The following is an 18,852-nucleotide window of genomic DNA, read 5'->3' as shown; positions in this document are numbered from 1 at the left end:
GGAGGCTGACATCTGAGGATCAATCTTTGAAGCCAGCCTGGGCAGAAAAGCCCAATTAACCAGCAAACAGCCAGAAGGTATAATCTACCATGAGTGGAAAAAAAGAAAAAAAAAAACCAACAACAAGAGTACCAAGTTCTGAGTTCAAACCCAGTACCTGTCCACACAGACATACACACACAAACATACACATGCATGCACGCACACACAAAGAATGCTAGGTAAATCCTTTAGTCTACCTTCTGTGATTAGCATTTCCCTGCCTTGCTCTGTCTTGAGTCTGCCACAAGTCTTTGCTTGTACCAATAGTTTACTCTTTTGTATTTTGGCAGAGATATTTTCAGAGAAACAAGTATTGACTACTTCTGAAGACTTCACTGTTTTTCACTTTGCAAAGGAAATATGCAGTAATTCTATGCACATGATACTTGAATGAACAGTTTTGCTTTAGACTTTTAGAACTACCTTTTATGTAGAAAATACATAGACGTGGTTTTATGCCATCTTTCTAGTGCCTTTTTCTAGCTCATCGGAGTACCTGAAGTATTTAAATAGCAAACTATAGATGAAATCTGTGATGAAATTGTGGACCAAAATAAACTATCAGGCTATTTATTGGATAAACTTTTTTTTTGGAGGGGGGGTCCAGTTGTGGAGCCTGAACTCTGGGCCTGGGCGCTGTCCCTCAGCTCTTCAGCTCAAGGCTAGCGCTCTATATTGGATCAACTTTTAAATCAGATACATTTCAACATAAGTGTGCAGAAAACATGTGGGTGTGTTTGTGTGGGTGTGAAATTTTGTGGGGTAATCTTTTTTTGCTACATTTTTCATTCTCTTGATTCACACCCCAATTTCTTAGTATGTGATGAGAGAATCACCTGATGGGCCTACCTGTTACAATTATTTTCTAGAAAAGAGAGCTCCTATTTTATAGCAGCCATTGATTAGCCGCAAGGGTTTAGCTGTAAAACCAAACTTGAAGAAGGAAGCTGGAAATGAAGTATACTTGGGGTTGGGTGTTCCACTTCAAAATACCACCAGAATTGCTGACATGGCCAACTGGTTCAAGGATCTGTTTCTAGGTTCACTGGTGGAGATGTCATCCCTGCCCAAATTTTCAGGGACCCAAGATAACTCACACAGACTGGAAGATGCCTGGACTCCAGCATCTCCCACTGGGAATAAGAAAAACATAGGTGCCACTTTCATGTTTGCAGATTCCCACGCACTCACACATGCATACTTACTGGTGCATAAGCACACACATGTGAGCGAGCACACGCACACGCGCGTGCACACACACATACACACAGAGATGCCATTTTCTTCATTTCATCTACATCTTGTACATCCAGACCTGAGTCTAGTTCAGCTAAGACTGTAAAGTGTTCTCACGAAAGGAAGAAATGGGTTCCAATGCCCGTAAGAACTTGCTGGAAGACGCTATGTCAAAAAACGAACTTTACAATTTAGGCACGGGGCAAGGATGGGGGGAGTAGTTGAGGAGGTGGGGAGAGATGGGATGGTAGGGGAAAAACAAAGCAGGAGGCAACAATGATGTATTCATTACCTTGCTCATATAACTCTAACCCCTCTGTACAATAAAATAAATAAAATGTATTTTAAAAAACGTATTTAAAAAAAAAACTTGCTGGAAGAGAAGCTATTTTCCACCATCTTTTTTACAAGTCTGCCCCCAAGACAGTAGAAAACCGGTAGAGCAGGATCAAGAATGATTACATGAAAAAAAGGGAAAGCAACAGATGCCAAGAATTTAGCTTTAAAAAAAAAATTATTGCATGGAGTAAAAGTAAAGATCTTTAGTGGTTACAAAAAAGAAGAAGACGAAGAAGAAGCCGGGCACTGGTGGCTCATACCTGTAATCCTAGCTATTCAGGAGACTGAGACCTGAGGATCACAGATCAAAGCCAGCCCCAGCAGGAAAGTCCGTGAAACTCTTATCTCCAATAAACCACCAGAAAACCGGAAGTGGTGCTGTGGCTCAAGTGGTAGAGCGCTCACCTTGAGCTTAAGACCACAGGGACAGCCCAGGCCCAGAGTTCAACTGACAAAAAACAAACAAAAAAGACATTCTAGATCAAAGCTGTGATTGTAATACAAAGAAACCACACAGGTAGCATTTGTTCTCTGCAGATAGGAACTCATTTAATCATACTTGAAGACGATCTTCCTGTATATTGACGTTGTCTTCTCATTTTAGATGCCAGAATCTACATTGTCTGTGCATTGAGTAATCCACACACTTGAGTTCTATTTGCCTTAGCGATCTATCACTGCAAATATTTGGACTTACCTGTCCTGGTTTACTGAGCAACTCAAATAAGCCATAGATATGTTTTGTCTATGGTTAATTAGCTCCAAAACAGTACATACAAACGTGCATACACACACATACACACAGAATATATGTAACTACACATACATGCTTACATGCACACACATATACACATACATGCAGAAGCTGATTGAAAGCTTCACTCCAGGGGCAAGAAAACACACTAACATTGCTTATCCACCCTGGATCAGCAAGGAGAGCATTTTTTTATGTCAACTACTAGAGTGTAGATTTTGAGTAAATGGCTGACATATTGGTGGGCAATTGTCAGACAGCAATAAGAATTTATTCAATGCAACAATTACATGTCTCACACGCCCCTTGAATGACAGATGCATTAGGAAACCAAAAGTTAAACCTTAATATCGAGCCATGAACAACCCGGCCATAACTGAGAGGGGACTGGGAGCTCACACAGAAGAAAGCCAAATGAAGGTTGGCTCTTGGAACGCTTCACTATGGAGGGCCCAAGGGGGCCAAGATTACAGAGAGATCACATCACATTGGGTTGTTCTGTTTTGCCTGAATTCAACCAAATTGGAGAAGCATGTAGAGTCTGGACATGCATACACATCAGAAGAGTGTGATTTATAATTTTTTTTAGGCTATTCTTTCTTTAATCCTCCTTCGGAGAGGATAAAGATTGCTGATAAACCTCTTAAGAGAAGCCTTATCTACTGAGGTGATTTAAAAGCAAATCTCTGTGTGTGAGATTTCATCCTCTAGCCAGCCATCTGGGCCTCTTACATAAGGATGGAGACCCGGGAAAACCCTCCAGCAAATCCCTCCCTTCATCTTATCTGGCATAACAAGATACCCACGACCTGATGGCAGAAGATAACTTGTCTCCAATGTCTGTGCATGAGAACACCACTGCTGTTCCTCTCCAGGAGTGGCAAGATCGTATTCTTTTTCTTTTCCTTTCCAAAAAATAATGAATCTCACAGAATCCTTTTTAAACCATCATTCCGGAATCATCCTCCCCAAGACAGAACAATAATGCCCTTTGCCAATGGGAAGATGTTTGGAGATCAGATTGTCTTAGACTTATTCTAGAACACTGCGAAGACGTCTCAGAGGAAGAGCTGGAAAACCAGTTTTCCTATAGGGAGCCAATACATCAACCTTTTCTTACACTTTTTTTCTTTTCCAGTCGTAGGGCTTGAACTCAGGGCCTGGGTGCTGTACCTGAGCTCTTTGGCTCAAGTTAGAGCTCTGCCACTTTGAGCCACATTTTAAACCACTTCTGGTTTTCTGGTGGTTCACTGGAGTTAAGCGTCCCATGGACTTTCCCTGCCCGGGATGACTTTGAACCACAATCCTCAGATCTCAGCCTCCTGAGTAGCTAGGATGACAGGTATGAGCCACTGGTGCCCGGCTCTCTATAGCCTTTCCTGGACAAAAATTCTGGGTCTTTGGACCTTCAGCCCTAGCCTGACAGGTTCAAGAGCAAGCAGCACCTTCAATGATTCCAAGCTAGCTGCTGGGGAGGCTGGATTGGGTCCAGTCCCTGCCTGAGTGAAGGACCACCTACTTTGCTCAGGCATTGGCTTTCTCTGGTTGTGTCGTGACTTCCAAATAGTACTGGGAACATACTGGTGGGTGAGGCTTTCCACGGAGACTGAGGTCCAGAAGCTGAACTTCAACACCAGCGACAATCCCCAAGACAGGAAGGTACTAGAAACTCCTTAAATGCATAAACGAATCAAAAATGGATCCCATTCGCAAGAATGAGGATCTCATAGATCACATTCAGTCATCCAAAGGAAATTGTCAGCTGTGCCTGTATTCCTAGCTACTCTGGAGGCTGAGATCTGAAGACTGAAGTTCAAAGCCAGCCTGGGCAGAAAACTCTATGAGACTCTTATCTCCAGTGAACCAGCAAAAAGCCAGAAGTGGAGTTGTGGCTCAAGGGGGGGAACACTAGCCTTGAACAAAGTCCAGGGACAAACACACACACACACACACACACACACACACACACACACACGGAAGCTGTCTTTTTAGTGCACACAAATTGTGTTGTTGTTGTTGTTTTCATTTTCCATTTACTCCTATCTTTTGTGAAGGAAGTTGAAGCATGAAGGCTCAAATAGCTCCAGGCTCTCTGGTACACATCTATAATCCCAGCTACTCCAGAGATGCAGAGATCTGAATGTGTGGGAGAGAAGCGAGCAGGAAATCCTGGGGGCCTGAAGGCTGATCTAAAGAAGATATTCACGTCTGACATGCACTAACCTACGCATATCCTACCTGACCTGGCGTTCCCAGGTACCCTCAGCTGTGCCAGGGAGGTGGCCACCCCTTGCAAAATAGTACTCAAGCTGGGGTGAGGCTCGGCGTTAAGAGTGTCTTACAGTGCTTGTCTAGCATGTGTGAGGCCCTGGGTTCAAGAGGAGGAGGAGGAGGGGAGGGAGGGAGAGAGGGAGGGAGAAAGGGAGGGAGGGAGGGAAGAAGGAAGGAAAGAAGGGAGGAAGGGAGGAAGGGAGGGAGGAAGAGGACAAGGAGGAGGAGGAGGAAGAGGAGGAGGGGGAGGAGGAGGAGGAGGAGGGGGAGGAGGAGAAGGAGGAGGAGGAGGGGAGGAAGCCCAGCCTCTTCACCCAAGGCCTCCTTCTCCCAATGACTTCAGGAAGGCTCCACAGCGAGCATGCCCTCTAACCCATGTTGTCTACAAAGCACAGGCTGTGATGAGTGTTTAGCAAAGTGAAGAGTGAAGAACACAGTTCATTTCATTCTGTGATTTGCTAAAACACACACACACACAAAAGGCTGCTTTGTCCCTGCCCCGCAGCCTAGTGATAAGAGACGCTGCTGCTTTTGCTTTTCTTTTTTTTTTTTTTTTTGGGGTCCGGTTGTGGGGCCTGAACTCTGGGCCTGGGCGCTGTCCCTCAGCTCTTCAGCTCAAGGCTAGCGCTCTACCACTTGAGCCACAGCGCCACTTCCGGCTTTTTTCTTATGTGGTGCTGAGGAATCGAACCCAGGGCCTCAGGCATGCAAGGCAAGCATTCTACCACTGAGCCACCTTCCCAGCCCTGCTTTTGCTTTTCTGTGTGGATCTGTCTGTCTGTCCATCTTGAGTGGGATGCGGGACGTGGTGTGCAACCTTGGAAGTGGGCTGCTGCCAGGAATCAGGTGACCCCTCAGAATCGCCACCTCTCGGAGGACGTAAGCGCCAGATTCGGGCTAAATCTGCCTTCCCCAGCGTCCTCTCACCTTAGGGTGCATCTTCCTGGCCCCCCGGAGGTCCCCAAATAATTTCCAAACAGCGGTGTCTAGGCTCAGGGATCAGCTGAGGCTCCATCTACTTCCTGATGGGCAGAAGTGATAGAAAAGTAGGATGATTACAGAAGGGCCCTAACACAGAGGGACAGAGAGGGAAAGGGAGAGAAGCAGAGGGGCCGAGGGGCAGAGTGAGATAGAGGGAAGGAGGGACACACACACACACACACACACACACACACACACGGCCTCCCAATCCCAGGCACCCCAGGGCAGGGCAGGGAATTGGAGCATGCCAGGCCAGCATTATAGATTGTGGACAAGAATAGAGAATTGGCATCTCCTACTAGAGAAGAGAACCATCTGAGCGATGAACCCACGGCCTGGACACAGCAGGTCTGGAGGAGGTAGTAACAGCCTTGCCCAGGCCACAGAAGGGAACCATTTGCGTGTCAGCTGCAAGAAAATGGGCGCAGAGCTACCCCCCCTTACCCAGGCTGCTTTTCAATCCACCTTGAGTCTCAGTGACATTTCCATAACTATGCCCCAGAGTTCAAACCCATGGCTGGCCAAGACTGTTAGAAATGCAGCATACCCATATAATATCGTATAATATAATCATATAATATCATATATATATAAATGCAGCATACCCATATAATATCGTATAATATAATCATATAATATCATATATATATATAAAGAGTTTCATTATGTCATCAATGCACCAGTGATTCTTCTGCCTCAACCTCCTAAGTAGCTGGGACTATAGGAGTACACTGTCAGGCCTGGCCTGTAAACTCTGCCCTACCTCCCTTTCACCTACTCACGTGGCACTGTAAGGCTCCATCTCTAAAATAAGATTTTCCTATTTAAAAAAAAAAAAAAGAAGCCTCCATGTGTGCTTAGTACAGAAGCTCACAAGTCTGGGGAATTTTTATAGTTATTACAGAGAGAGACAAGCAAGCATCAATTCTGCGTGTTTCCATTAACACAGACTGGCAATTAAGGCTTTTGGTTCAAAAGCCTTCAAACGTTTGTATACCCATTTGCACGTCGAAATGGTTCTGTATAACAGTCAAGCAGGTGGTTAACTATATGTATATTAAATTCATAGAGAAACTGGTAATTTTCAATTATAATTGTCAATTCACAGTTTACATGATAAGAATTTTTTGAATAGACCCATTAGCTGATTTAGTTAGCCACGGTTTTTTTTTTTTTTTTTATAAATCATAGTTTATTTTCTTCTCCCACTAAAAAGAGAAATTTTCAGTATTCTCTCATGAATCAATAAATATTTACTTTGGTCTTTATTCTATTCAAATGCCAAGGTTGACAAAGGATGAAATATCACTGGCTTTTCTTAAACAGCTGTTTGCATGCAGCTGTTTTATTAGTTGTTTTGTTTAGTATTATTACTCAGATAATGACTGAAAAGTTTTTATTCATTGGCTATTAATTTGTTTTTTATATATATAAATAAAGTCAAAATAGGGCTTTAGTGCCATTCCTTGTAATTTTACAATGGATCGTACTTTCCTGGTAATACATTTTGACAATAGAAACTTCGAAGCCAATCAAAAGCCGGGCCACTTTTCTAAATGATATCCTTTAGAGCAAAACTCAGAAATATATAGCACTGACTGGCACCTCATAAAATTTGATGATTTTGTTACTGTGGATCATATTTCTTTTTCCTAGGCAACAGAAGTAATTTAAAAGCCTCTCATTTGGTTTTTTACAGCTCACGAGGTAATACAAGGCAGCAGAGCTGGAGAGCAATGGGCTGGCGGAGAGACACACGGATTGCCATTCTGAGAAACACCATCAGAATTCTCAACCTTTGTCCTTTCCCCAGGTCTCTTCTTGGATGTCTCCCTTCATAAAATGATCAAGCAAAGTTCAGCAAAACAGAACACCAGGAATTGGAGACTCAGAAGGGGTGGGGTAGGGTCAAGAGGCAAGGATGGATGAAGATGAGAATAAGGCAGAGAATGCAATCGAGAATTCAATGTGTATCCTGTGAAATTAAGAAGAGGGAGGGAAGGGATAGGTAGGAGAGGAATGGGTGAGAATGTTGAATGGGGTGACACTGATCAAGATATATTGTCTTCATAAACAGTTCAAAGGCAAGTCCTTTGTACAATTAAAGACAAGATAAATTGGTAGATGCAGAGATAGATAAATATAGATAAGCAAGCGAGAATGACAGAAGGGGTGACATTCATCAAGATGTGTTGTACTCACAAAACGACATGGTGAAATGAAACCCCTTTGAACAACTGCTTGAATGTAATTTTTTTTAAAAAAAAAAACAGATTTAAAAATGGCATCAAAAATAAAATGATCAAGCATGCACTTTTTGGTCATGTCAGGAGCGTTTCTGGAGAAGTTTCCAGGTACTGAACCACTTGAACCACACCTTCCTTACCAAGTTTTTTTTGGTTGGTTGTTTGGAGATAAGAGTCTCACAGCTCTTCCTGCCTTGGGTTGGCTTTGAATCACAGTCCTCAGAGCTTGGCCTCTCGGGTAGCTAGGATGACAGACAGGAGCCACGGAAGCCTGGCCTCTCTCAGAGATTTAAATCCCACCAAATCACGTGATGTCTAGGCTGGGATCCCAGGAACCTCTCCTCTTTTTCCCCATTGACAATCCGACTTGGCAATAGATGATCTCTTAAACTTCTTACATCGCCCCCAGGGACTTGTCCTTGAGACACTCGGGCGGATGCCTAAGTCAGGTTGCGTGAATGTTCTAGTACTGTGGCACTGACAGGTATGCCATCAGATGACTCACTGGGCAGTGGAGTGATGTCAGCTCCCCGGGTCTCAGATGGGTGGTGGTTATCGATAATTGAGAGTCAGCCACCAGGAAAGGTCTCTTGGCTTGCCTGGCGAGAAATCCCTCCCTGGGAGAAATCCAGAGAGGGCTAGAGACGGAGGCAAGGCCTCAGCCACTCCCTCCAGACATGGCAGAGACCACTGGTGGGGACAGGGGAGCTCTTTGGGAAGGATCTCCCTCCGCAGCAGCTGCCACCCACCCCTGACCCTTGTTCCTTTGATTTCAAGCCACATTCGTGGAAAATCGGAGACTCGGAGTGTGGGCCACTATGTTTGCCTAGAACGGTGAGCCTTTCTTCCTCAACCTTCTTCTCAGTCCATTGCTCTCTTCTAGGAATTCACACAATGAGCACTTTGGGGAAAAGATGTCCGCGTGCTCTCCAACTTCCCTTCTCTCCGCTTGTTTTGTTCATCATTTACAACAGTTTCTTTCTCCAGATCTTCCTGTCTGTGGTTACTGGATTTCAGGCTTTGGGGTTTTTTGTTTGTTTTTGTTCTCTCTCTGGGACAGCACACAAACATTGTTAAGTGGGTCAGCTAAGGACTTCAGTCCCTTCACATATAATTATGAAAGGTAAACAGAGATCTTTCGCAATGAGAAGAACCCCAGTGGAGTCAGAAGATGAAACTTCCCATTGGGAAAGCCTCAAACAAGCTAAACAGAGAAATAACTCCTATGACATGCAGTAACACTGTGTGGAGCAGAAACTTGAATTCCAGTTGAGAAAAACGTGTGCTTCTAGTATTCTGTCTTTTGGCTCGGCGTGGGTAGGGGTTGGGGATGAATTCTGTAGTCAAGTTGGGAAACAAAAGATGCTCAGGGCTCTAGATTTCAGATCTTAGAGTTTGTAGGTGAGGCTCGTGGCTGGAGAATGTGGATCTTGTGACTCATGGACCTCTCCTGTGACTTGCTCTTAAGTTTAAAAGTTAACATTGGAGAGGTGCATTGGGGACTCGTACCTGTGATCCTAGATACTCAGGAGGCTGAATTCTGAGCATGGTGGTTTAAAGCCAAGCTGAGCAGGAACATCTGTGAGACTTCTATCTCCAATTAATCACCAAAAAGCCAAAAGTGGAGTTGCGGGTCAATGGTAGAACACTAGTGTCCTAAAAGCTCAGGGACAGCAACTAGGCCCTGAGTTCAAGCCCCAGGACCAGCACCAAACAAACAAACAAAAAGCTTACATTGGAACTGAGTGTGATCTGTGGTGGTACCTAAAAACAGTTCAGAGTTTCCCTACAGCTAGACAGAAATATCAAAAAGCCACTTATTTACTGCACATGGGCACTGTCTGATTTCAAGTCCTACTGCAACCAGTATGGTCCTGGGTGGAGAGTTAAGCATTCCCTCTTTGCTTTACAATTTACAGAAATCACCCAGCGTGTACTGTCTTTCTTGTGGTCTCACTTGTGAAGTTCCGAGAAACATACATATGGCCTGCCTTCCTTCCCTTGACCGCCGAGTATTTTAATAGGGTGCCACCTTTTAACCTTTACTTGTGGGGTTTTTGTTTTGGTTGAAGGTAATCGTTTTATTATACATGATAAGTCTTGTATCAGCTGAAGTAAATGTACTCTCTGATAGTCACATTATTTTAAAATCAGTATCACATCTATTTATTAAAAATCAGTATCAAGAGCCGGGCGCTAATTACAGGCTAATGCCTGTAATTCTAGCTACTCAGGAGACTGAGATTTGAAGATCGAGGTTCAAAGCCAGCCCAGGCAGGAAAGACCATGAGACTCTTATCTCCAACAAATCACCAGAAAACCTGAAGTGGTTCTGTGGCTCAAGTGATAAGCGCGCTAGCCTTGAAGAGCTGAGGGACAGTGCCCAGGCCCAGAGTTCAAGCCCCATGACCGACAAAAAAAAAAAATCAATATCACCTGCAACTGCTGGGGATTTCAGTTCAAAAACCCAGCCTGGGCAGGAAAATAAGCCCATGAGACCCTCAACTCCAGTTGACTAGCAAAAAGCTGGAAATGGAGGAAAGGCTCCAGCAGTAGAGCACCAGCCTCTGTGCACAGAGAGCTCTGCAAGCCATGGCTTGGAACATGATCTTTAGGAGCAGATTCCAAAGGATGCATAAGGAATTACGGGATGGATGGCTGCCTGGGGAGAAGTTCCTTTTCGATGGTTTCAGTGGCGCTGGCTTTCATTTCTCATTACTCACCTGATTTGGGCACTACCCGGTGACTGGCTCTTTATAAAAGCTTCAAAGCAGAGGACACGCCAGCCTGCTGGATTATTCCAGGGCAAGCTCTCCTGGGAGTCCCTCCCTCCCTCCCCCTCCCCGAAATGCTCTGCGTGCCGGTGGCAGGGCTGGGTTCGTGGGAAGTTTGCCATTCCACAGGCTGGCAAGAAGGCCAGGCCATATGCCTGGAACAGGTTGAGAAGTGGTGTGCTGACATCCGTCCCAGAATAGACACCCGTTTGCCAATCTCTACCATCTTCTGCCTCATTCATCGCCCATTTCCACCTAACCTATTCGGTCCAGGAAGGATAATAGAATTTAACGGGCAACTGCTCCGTCTGGGTTGAGCTAAATGAGATTGTAATCAGCTGAGGGCCGTGCACTGGGAGGCAGGGATGTAAGACTTACAATGACACCCCAAAGGGAGGTGGTTTGGGAAATGTCCTTAGGAAAGGGCCATCTCCACCAGAAGTGGCTCCCAGTATTTTATCTCTAACTCTCTGATTACAAAGCGAAGTCTTTCCAACAGAACTGTGGGAGGAAATTTCTAAGCACAGTACCACCAATTGTGTCTCCCCTTCAGACCCCTAAATTCTCATTCTGAGATCCTCTCTCCTCAGTTTACCTCAGAACGTGACTGTATTTGGGCATGCAGTCTTTCAAAAGGGCACAAGAAAATAACTCATCTGGGGCTTTAAATTATGTCGGGCCTTAATCCAGGATGTCTGGAATCATCAGCAGAGGAAATTTGGCCACAAACGTGAAGAAGGCTGGCAGTGTATGAAGCAAAGAGAAGATTCAGGGAAAACCAAACCCCGTGAACAATGTCATCTCCGGCTTCTATCTTACAGACCTGTGGAAAAAAACCATGTGGCTATTGGTTATGGCAGATCTAATTAATATAATATCTATTGTAAATGAGATCCTTTTGGTGGATTTTTTTGTTCTGCTTTGTATGTGGGTTCTGGGGCTTAAACTTACAACTCTCATCAACTTTTTCATTCATGGCTGGCTCTCTACCACTTGAGCCACGCTTCCACTCTGGTATTTCTATAGTTATGTGTGAGGTGGAGTTCTCTTGGGCTTTTTGGGCTCAGCCTCCACTGGCTTTGACTCTCAATCCTCCAGATCCTCAGTCCTCAGGAGCTAGGATAGCAGGGGTGAGCCCCCCAGACCCAATGACAGAGGGCATATCTGAGTGCTGAAAATTAAGTGCTTCCTCTTCAGCAAGCACAAGGCCCTGATTTCAAACCCCAATACTACTATTTATAGAATCTACACCAAGAATCATTTCTTCTCAGAGAGGGCACAGGGGGAAGCAAGCTACAAATATTTGCCAAGTTAAATCCTTCCAGGTTTTAAGGGAAAAGACACAGTGAACACAGTCACCCACAAACCACACAGATACCCTGGAGATTATCCATCCATTTATCTATCTGTCCATCTATCAACCTATGTATGTATATATAATGTGTGCATGTATATATGCATATGCATATGTGTCTGTATATGTTTATTTGCTTATTATTTATCTATTTATTTTTGTCTGTGCTGGGATTTGAACTCAGCACACCTCATGCTTTCTCAGCAAAGTTGCTCCACTGATGCTTTACCATTCAGGCCATGCCTGCAGCATAGCTTTTTCCTGTTTGTTGCTGTTGTTTTTGGAGATGGAGTTTCACAGGTTTTTCTGCCCAAGATGATCGTGGAAAAGCAATCCTGTGGATCTCATTTACTAGGATTATAGATGTGAGCTACCAGCATCCAGCAGTGTCTCTGTGGGGTGGGGTGTGCATATGGTGTGTGTGTGTGTGTGTAGTGTGTGTTGAGAATGTGTCTATATGGTATGTGGTGTGCACACAGCACATGTCTACAGGGTGATATACACACACATACGGTGTGTACGTGTGGTATATGGTGTGTAGAGAATCTATAGTGTGTGGTGCTATGTGGTATGTGTAGTATGTTTCATGTATGTGTTGTGGAGACCCTGTGTGTGTGTGTAGAGTGTGTTTGCGTAGTGTGTGGTGTGTATATGCTATGTGGTGTGTGTGTATGTAGAGTGTGTTTGCGTAGTGTGTGGTGTGTATATGCTATGTGGTGCATGCGTGTGTGTGTGTGTGTCTAGAATGTGTTTGCATAGTGTGTGGTGTGTATATGCTATGTGGTGTGTGTGTGTGTGTAGAATGTGTTTGCATAGTGTGTGGTGTGTATATGCTATGTGGTGTGTGTGTGTGTGTGTGTGTGTGTGTAGAATGTGTTTGCATAGTGTGTGGTATGTATATGCTATGTGGTGTGTGTGTGTGTGTGTGTAGAATGTGTTTGCATAGTGTGTGGTGTGTATATGCTATGTGGTGTGTGTGTGTGTGTGTGTGTGTGTGTGTGTAGAATGTGTTTGCATAGTGTGTGGTGTGTATATGCTATGTGGTGTGTGTGTGTGTGTGTGTGTGTGTGTAGAATGTGTTTGCATAGTGTGTGGTATGTATATGCTATGTGGTGTGTGTGTGTGTGTAGAATGTGTTTGCATAGTGTGTGGTGTGTATATGCTATGTGGTGTGTGTGTGTGTGTGTGTGTGTGTGTGTAGAATGTGTTTGCATAGTGTGTGGTATGTATATGCTATGTGGTGTGTGTGTGTGTGTGTGTAGAATGTGTTTGCATAGTGTGTGGTGTGTATATGCTATGTGGTGTGTGTGTGTGTGTGTGTGTGTGTGTGTGTAGAATGTGTTTGCATAGTGTGTGGTGTGTATATGCTATGTGGTGTGTGTGTGTGTGTAGAATGTGTTTGCATAGTGTGTGGTGTGTATATGCTATGTGGTGTGTGTGTGTGTGTGTGTGTGTGTGTGTGTGTGGTTAGCATGGCTGGGTAGCGTGTGCCTTTCCCAGCATGGTCGTTAGCTGTGGGGTCAGATGCTGCAGGTGTGGCTTCTGGCTGCTCTGGGCATCCTCCGGCTGGCAGGGGCAAGGTGTGCTGTTCACACCCAGAAACGGTCTATGGCTCCCCACTCGTGAGGTCCCTCTGGGCCCCTCCTGGGCTGCTCCCCAGCCTGTCTAAGGAAAGGGGTGAGGAGGTAGAGGGGTGGCCCAAGGAGGGGGAGAGGGAGTGATTAGCAGGTGCTAGAGAAAGAGCCAGCTGGGAGGAAAAGAAGCCAAAAGAAGGAGACAATCCACAGCATGCGGATGGAGAAAGGAGGGAGGGCATCGTTAGATGGGGAGCGGGGGAGGGACCCCTGGCTGCCCTTCCCTCACAGGGCACAGTCTCTGGGAGGCATTTACCACAGTCCAGTGGAGCATCTGGAATATTCTACAGGTCCTGAGCTTGTGCTGGGCAGCAGCCAGCTCCCATCCAATGCCCTGGCAGGCCCCAATTTACCAAGGCCATCTAATAAACAGAGCATGTGAGGAGCAACAGAAAAACCTCTGCCAGGGGAGCGGATGGACGCGAGGTGGGAAATCTGCCTGAGGCCCTCACCAGGCCAGAAGGTGAGTCTTCGGCAGCCATGCTCAGGACCGGCTCTGGGTGCCAGGTTGGTTGGAGGGAGGGAAGGGGAAGCCAAGGCTCCAGCCCCTGCCCTTTGACCTCAGGGTTAGGTCAAGGGCTGTTGCAGCTGCAGAGACAGAGCCGGTGACACGGCTTGCGTCACAGTGAGCTACCGTGGGTGTCAGAAACTAGATCAGCGGCGCAGGCCGACCGCCGGGGGTACGTGCTGGGTGCTGAGAAGCAGACCGGCAGGATTCCAGCCCGAGGAGATCCTACGCTTCCGTCTGGCAGGTGGCCACCCAGTCCTTCAGATGAGTGGCCATGGAGAATGACGCCCAGGGTGCCAGGGGAAAACCCGGGTGTCTGAGGAAAGCTTCCTGGGCGAGGATCACTCCTGAGCACACACCTGGGCGGTGAGCCATACCAGAAATACCAGTCCTGGGCTATTCCAGAGAGAGGCAGGATTTAAATCAAGGTAAACACCTGCCTGGTACAGGAGGGCTTGGGGGACAGGCACTTGAAGGGACACGGGGCTGGGTGGGAGGAAACGAGTCAGGGCCCGGTCAGGGAGGGGCGGTCACATTCACAAGATGGGGTGACGGAGAGCAGGACTTGTGGGAATATGCTGGGTGACACAGAGGTTCACAATGGATCTTCACACTACAAGAGCTACCCATGGGTTCTAGAACATTCTAGATCATTCTAGAATAATGATCTGCCCCAGGGAAGAAAACTCCTGGAGTCGTACAATGCCTCTTCGCATTCATTAACCGACCAACTGTGAGGAATCCAGATTCTTCCACGACTCACCCACAGGGGCTTATTCAACAAGTGTGTGGGAATGTGTGGGAACAGAACGGTCTGCTTAGAGGGCTTCTTCTTAATCGACACCCAGAGAGACTGTCCACACTCAGGACGGGCAGGCGTGAGAGTTCACCAGGCACGTGGGGGCATTAATGGGATTTGCACCTGCAGCAGTATCTCCATACAGCAAGAAGGAGCCACAGCACTCTGCGGTGGGATGATTGCTACCTGATGCATCCTTCTGGAAAATTCAGCTAGGTTTTCACTAGTTCCCTTCCCTGTGTTTGCCCTCCTCTTGTCTTCGTAGGTCCCTCACTCACCAGGCCTCTCCTGAGCCAACGTGACGCCATTACTCAGTGCTCATGGGAACTATTGTGGGATTCCTTGTGGCTTCTTTCTCTCTTCTTACCACTCAGTCAAAAGGAGATTGGATTTTGTTTTGCCTTTTGATTTTGCCAAGAGTTTTACATTCAGGACAACCAGATCAATAAGAAGAAGAAAAAAAAAAGAGCTCTGAGGTTTGTCTGCATTGGGTAAAGAAATGAAGACAGCAACAGGAAGCAGAGAATCATGGTCAATTTACTAACAGCAGTCATTCTTCCTCTGCCGTCCTGAAGCCAGCAGTGACCTGATTTGTCAGTGTAGCTGTCAGTCAGGGCCACGTGACTGTGGCCTACACCTCCCTGCTTCATAGCAGGACCTCTCCATCAGTGATGTTGCACAGAAGAGACACCCGGATCATGGGTGACATGGAGAGTTTATGAGACATGAGCCATGCTAGGAAATGCGTCCATAAAAAAGGGAGGAGACCCATTAGTCACCAAGCACGCTGCCATTTTGAACCCTTGAGGGAAACTCTTGAGATCTTGTCCAGGTCGCCATTTCCTGCTGGGCAGTCACATCTGTCCCTCACCCTTGGCTGAGCCTCCATCGCTAGGGAGTCAGGTAAGGAAGGGGTAGGTGTTTTCCAGTCAGAGCATGCTTGGTTTAAGACCAGCAAATTCGCTTTATTCTTTATCATCTTCTCATGGAGAATAAAAAAATGGGCACAGGAGATTCCATGATGATGACAATCATGCTAATCCTAGTTAACATTTTGGGGGTTCAAGTATATGCCCACATCCTCCAGGAATCTAGAGTTATTCGCTCACCACCGTCTAGCAATGAAGCTGGGACCATTTTCTCCATGTTACAGTCAAAGAAATGCATCTAGAGAAGCGAAGGAACGTGGGCAGAGCCCATAGGTGATGGGCAGGGGGCGCGGGAGGCGGCCTGTGCGGTGATAGATGTTTTGCCCTTGTTCACTGTGGGCCAAGTGCTCCGCTGATCAGAGCCGGTGTCATCTGGCTGGTGTGACTGCCTCCTTAAATAACCATCAGGACTGAAGGGTCCATGTGTTCAAAGTCCAGACTTGTCCCCAGTATGTTGACTCCAGTATATTAGTTGTTACAGTCAGCGTTCCCGAATGGACTCGCTGGTGAAGCAATGAATACGACTTTCGGTGACTGGATGGTACATGGGTGGATCTCTGATGCTGCAGTTGAACCATGCAGGTGAATTGTCCACGGGCTCACCAATCAACGCTTGTTTCCCATAGGAGATGCCCTGCCGTGTCCAATCAGGGCCAGGCAAGGAAACCACTGGTCATTTTTCCTCTGTCCCCGACCGCCGCCGCAGCCCAGCTCTGGTGTGTTGAGACTCTCGCTGGGCCTTCTCGTCCTTTACCCTGGGGTGGGGATGGGGATGGTCACTGCTCATTCGTGGAGGTTTTTGTAAAAATCCAGAAAGAAATTTGGATTCCGGTTCCAAAAGCTGTTATTTTTCAGATAGCTCATCTCCACGTTTAATCAATTGCTGTCTTCACTCCCAGCTGCTCCACAACGACTCCCTTGTTTCCTAATACAATCCCTGCCTTACCGCTCCGCGCGCTTCCAGTAAATCTAGGGCCCCAGTACTTTCTGAAGTCAATGAGACTCCATCCAGCCATTTCCATACGATGATCAAATATTTATCTAGATAAATAAGTTATTTGGAGGAAGATGTAAGGTAAGCACTTTGCAACTTTTCTCAGTAGGATTAAATGAGATGAGCAGAGACTGATGGAGGTAGAGCTCTGAATACGATTCCATTACCATGTGTACCAGGCTCTGATGTTTCAAATACAATTATAGAAAAACACATACTTGTATCATAGGAGTAACTGCCGGCGCTTTTCTCTCTCTAAAAACAGGCCTCCGCCTGGGCGCTTGCCTATAATCCTAGCTACGCAGGAGGCTGAGATATAAGGATCAAGGTTCAAAGCCAGCCCGGGCAGGAAAGTCTGTGAGACTCTTATCCACAAAAAAGCTAGAAGATAGAGCTGTGGCTGAAATGGTATAGTGCTAGCTTCGAGTATAAAAGCTCTGAGACAGCCTAAGCCCCGAATTCAAGCCTCAGGACTGAGACAAAATTAACGAAAACAAAGAAAACAGTGCACTTATCAGTAGGCTCCAGTGAATCTCGAAAGGAGACAGGAATATGTGTATTCCCAACAACAAACCCTGGAAGAAATTAATGGGCAAAGAATAAAGTTCTGTCAGTATAAAAATTAAAAAGCAAATTAAACCCACAAAGAAGTTGGCAGTACCTGTAGCTTCATTAGTAACCACACTGTTTATACTTGTTCATATGAAGCTTTATATTTAAATGGATCAGGTTCTCTGTACAGACTGGTTGAATGTATTTTCCCTTCTTTTCCTTTTTGTTAAAATTTCATTCTGGTACCGTGGCTTGAGCTCAGCATTTTTGCTCAAGCCTGGCACTCTACCATGTGAACCACATCACCAATAGGGCTTTTTGCTCATTATTTGGAGATTAGGGGCTCACAGATTTGTGTGCTCAGTCTGGTTTTGAATCATGAGCCTCAACTCTCAGGCATGAGCCACCAGCACCTGGCCAGATTACCAGGTTAGTTTTAAAAGTATGGTATGGCTCTTTGTTCTTCAGGAAATTTTTCTGGGCTCTAAGAATTTAACACATTCTTTTTTGTTGTTGTTGGTCATGGGGCTTGAACTCAGGACCCCGGTGCTGTCCCTGAGCTTTTTTGCTCAAGGCTAGGGCTGTACCACTTTGAGCCAACACTGTAAATCACTTTTGGTTTTCTGGTGGTTCATTGGAGATAAAGAGTCTCACCAACTTTCTCCTGTCTGGGCTGGCTGTGAACTGCGATCCTCAGGTCTCAGCCTCCTGAATAGCTAGGCTTATATACAGACCAGCCTGAACACATTTTCCACCCCCGCCCCTCTGCTTTTTTGCTTTGGCTCAGGGACAACATGCTGTCTCTATTACCGACGTATTTGTTTCTCTTCTCTCTTATCCCTTTGTCTTTATTATTCACATTCTGGGATTCAAATTAGGGGCCACGACCACCCCCCCACCACCGTATAACTTCGAGGCACAGAGTCAGTTCCACAGGTGGACCGGCCAGTAGCCAGGAACACAGTCACGAGGGGCAGTGACCCCTGGTCTCCACGCAGGCCACTAGTCTGCTTCCTCCTCTCCCAGGAGCCTTCTTCGGTGCCTTCTGGAAGAGAAATCACACAGAATGTGTACACCGCGGGGCCTTCTTGTTCCGTGACAGCACCCTGAGATCCACCCTTGCTTTCCCTTGTGCCTCGTCATCCCCAGGTGCCAGTACGTTTTGTGGACGACCCCCCCCCCAACTATCTACCTATTCCCCACTTGCCAGGGAGCTGGCTCACTGTTACTTGGGAGCGGTTTATCAAGAAAGCTGCTGTTCCCGTGTGGATGTTAAGTGCGTATGTAAACCTACTCGGGAAGTAGAGAGATGAGGATCGTGGATTAAAACTAACCCAGGCAGAGCTGGGAAGGGGGCTCAGTGGTAGAGTGCTTGCCTAGCATGCATGAAGCCCTGGGTTCGACTCCTCAGTACCACATATACAGAAAAAGCCGGAAGT

The sequence above is a fragment of the Dipodomys spectabilis genome, unplaced genomic scaffold (assembly GCF_019054845.1).
Source record: "Dipodomys spectabilis isolate Male_0828 unplaced genomic scaffold, ASM1905484v1 ptg000233l, whole genome shotgun sequence".
In the NCBI taxonomy this organism is placed as follows: Eukaryota; Metazoa; Chordata; class Mammalia; order Rodentia; family Heteromyidae; genus Dipodomys; species Dipodomys spectabilis.
This window is presented reverse-complemented; position numbering follows the sequence as displayed.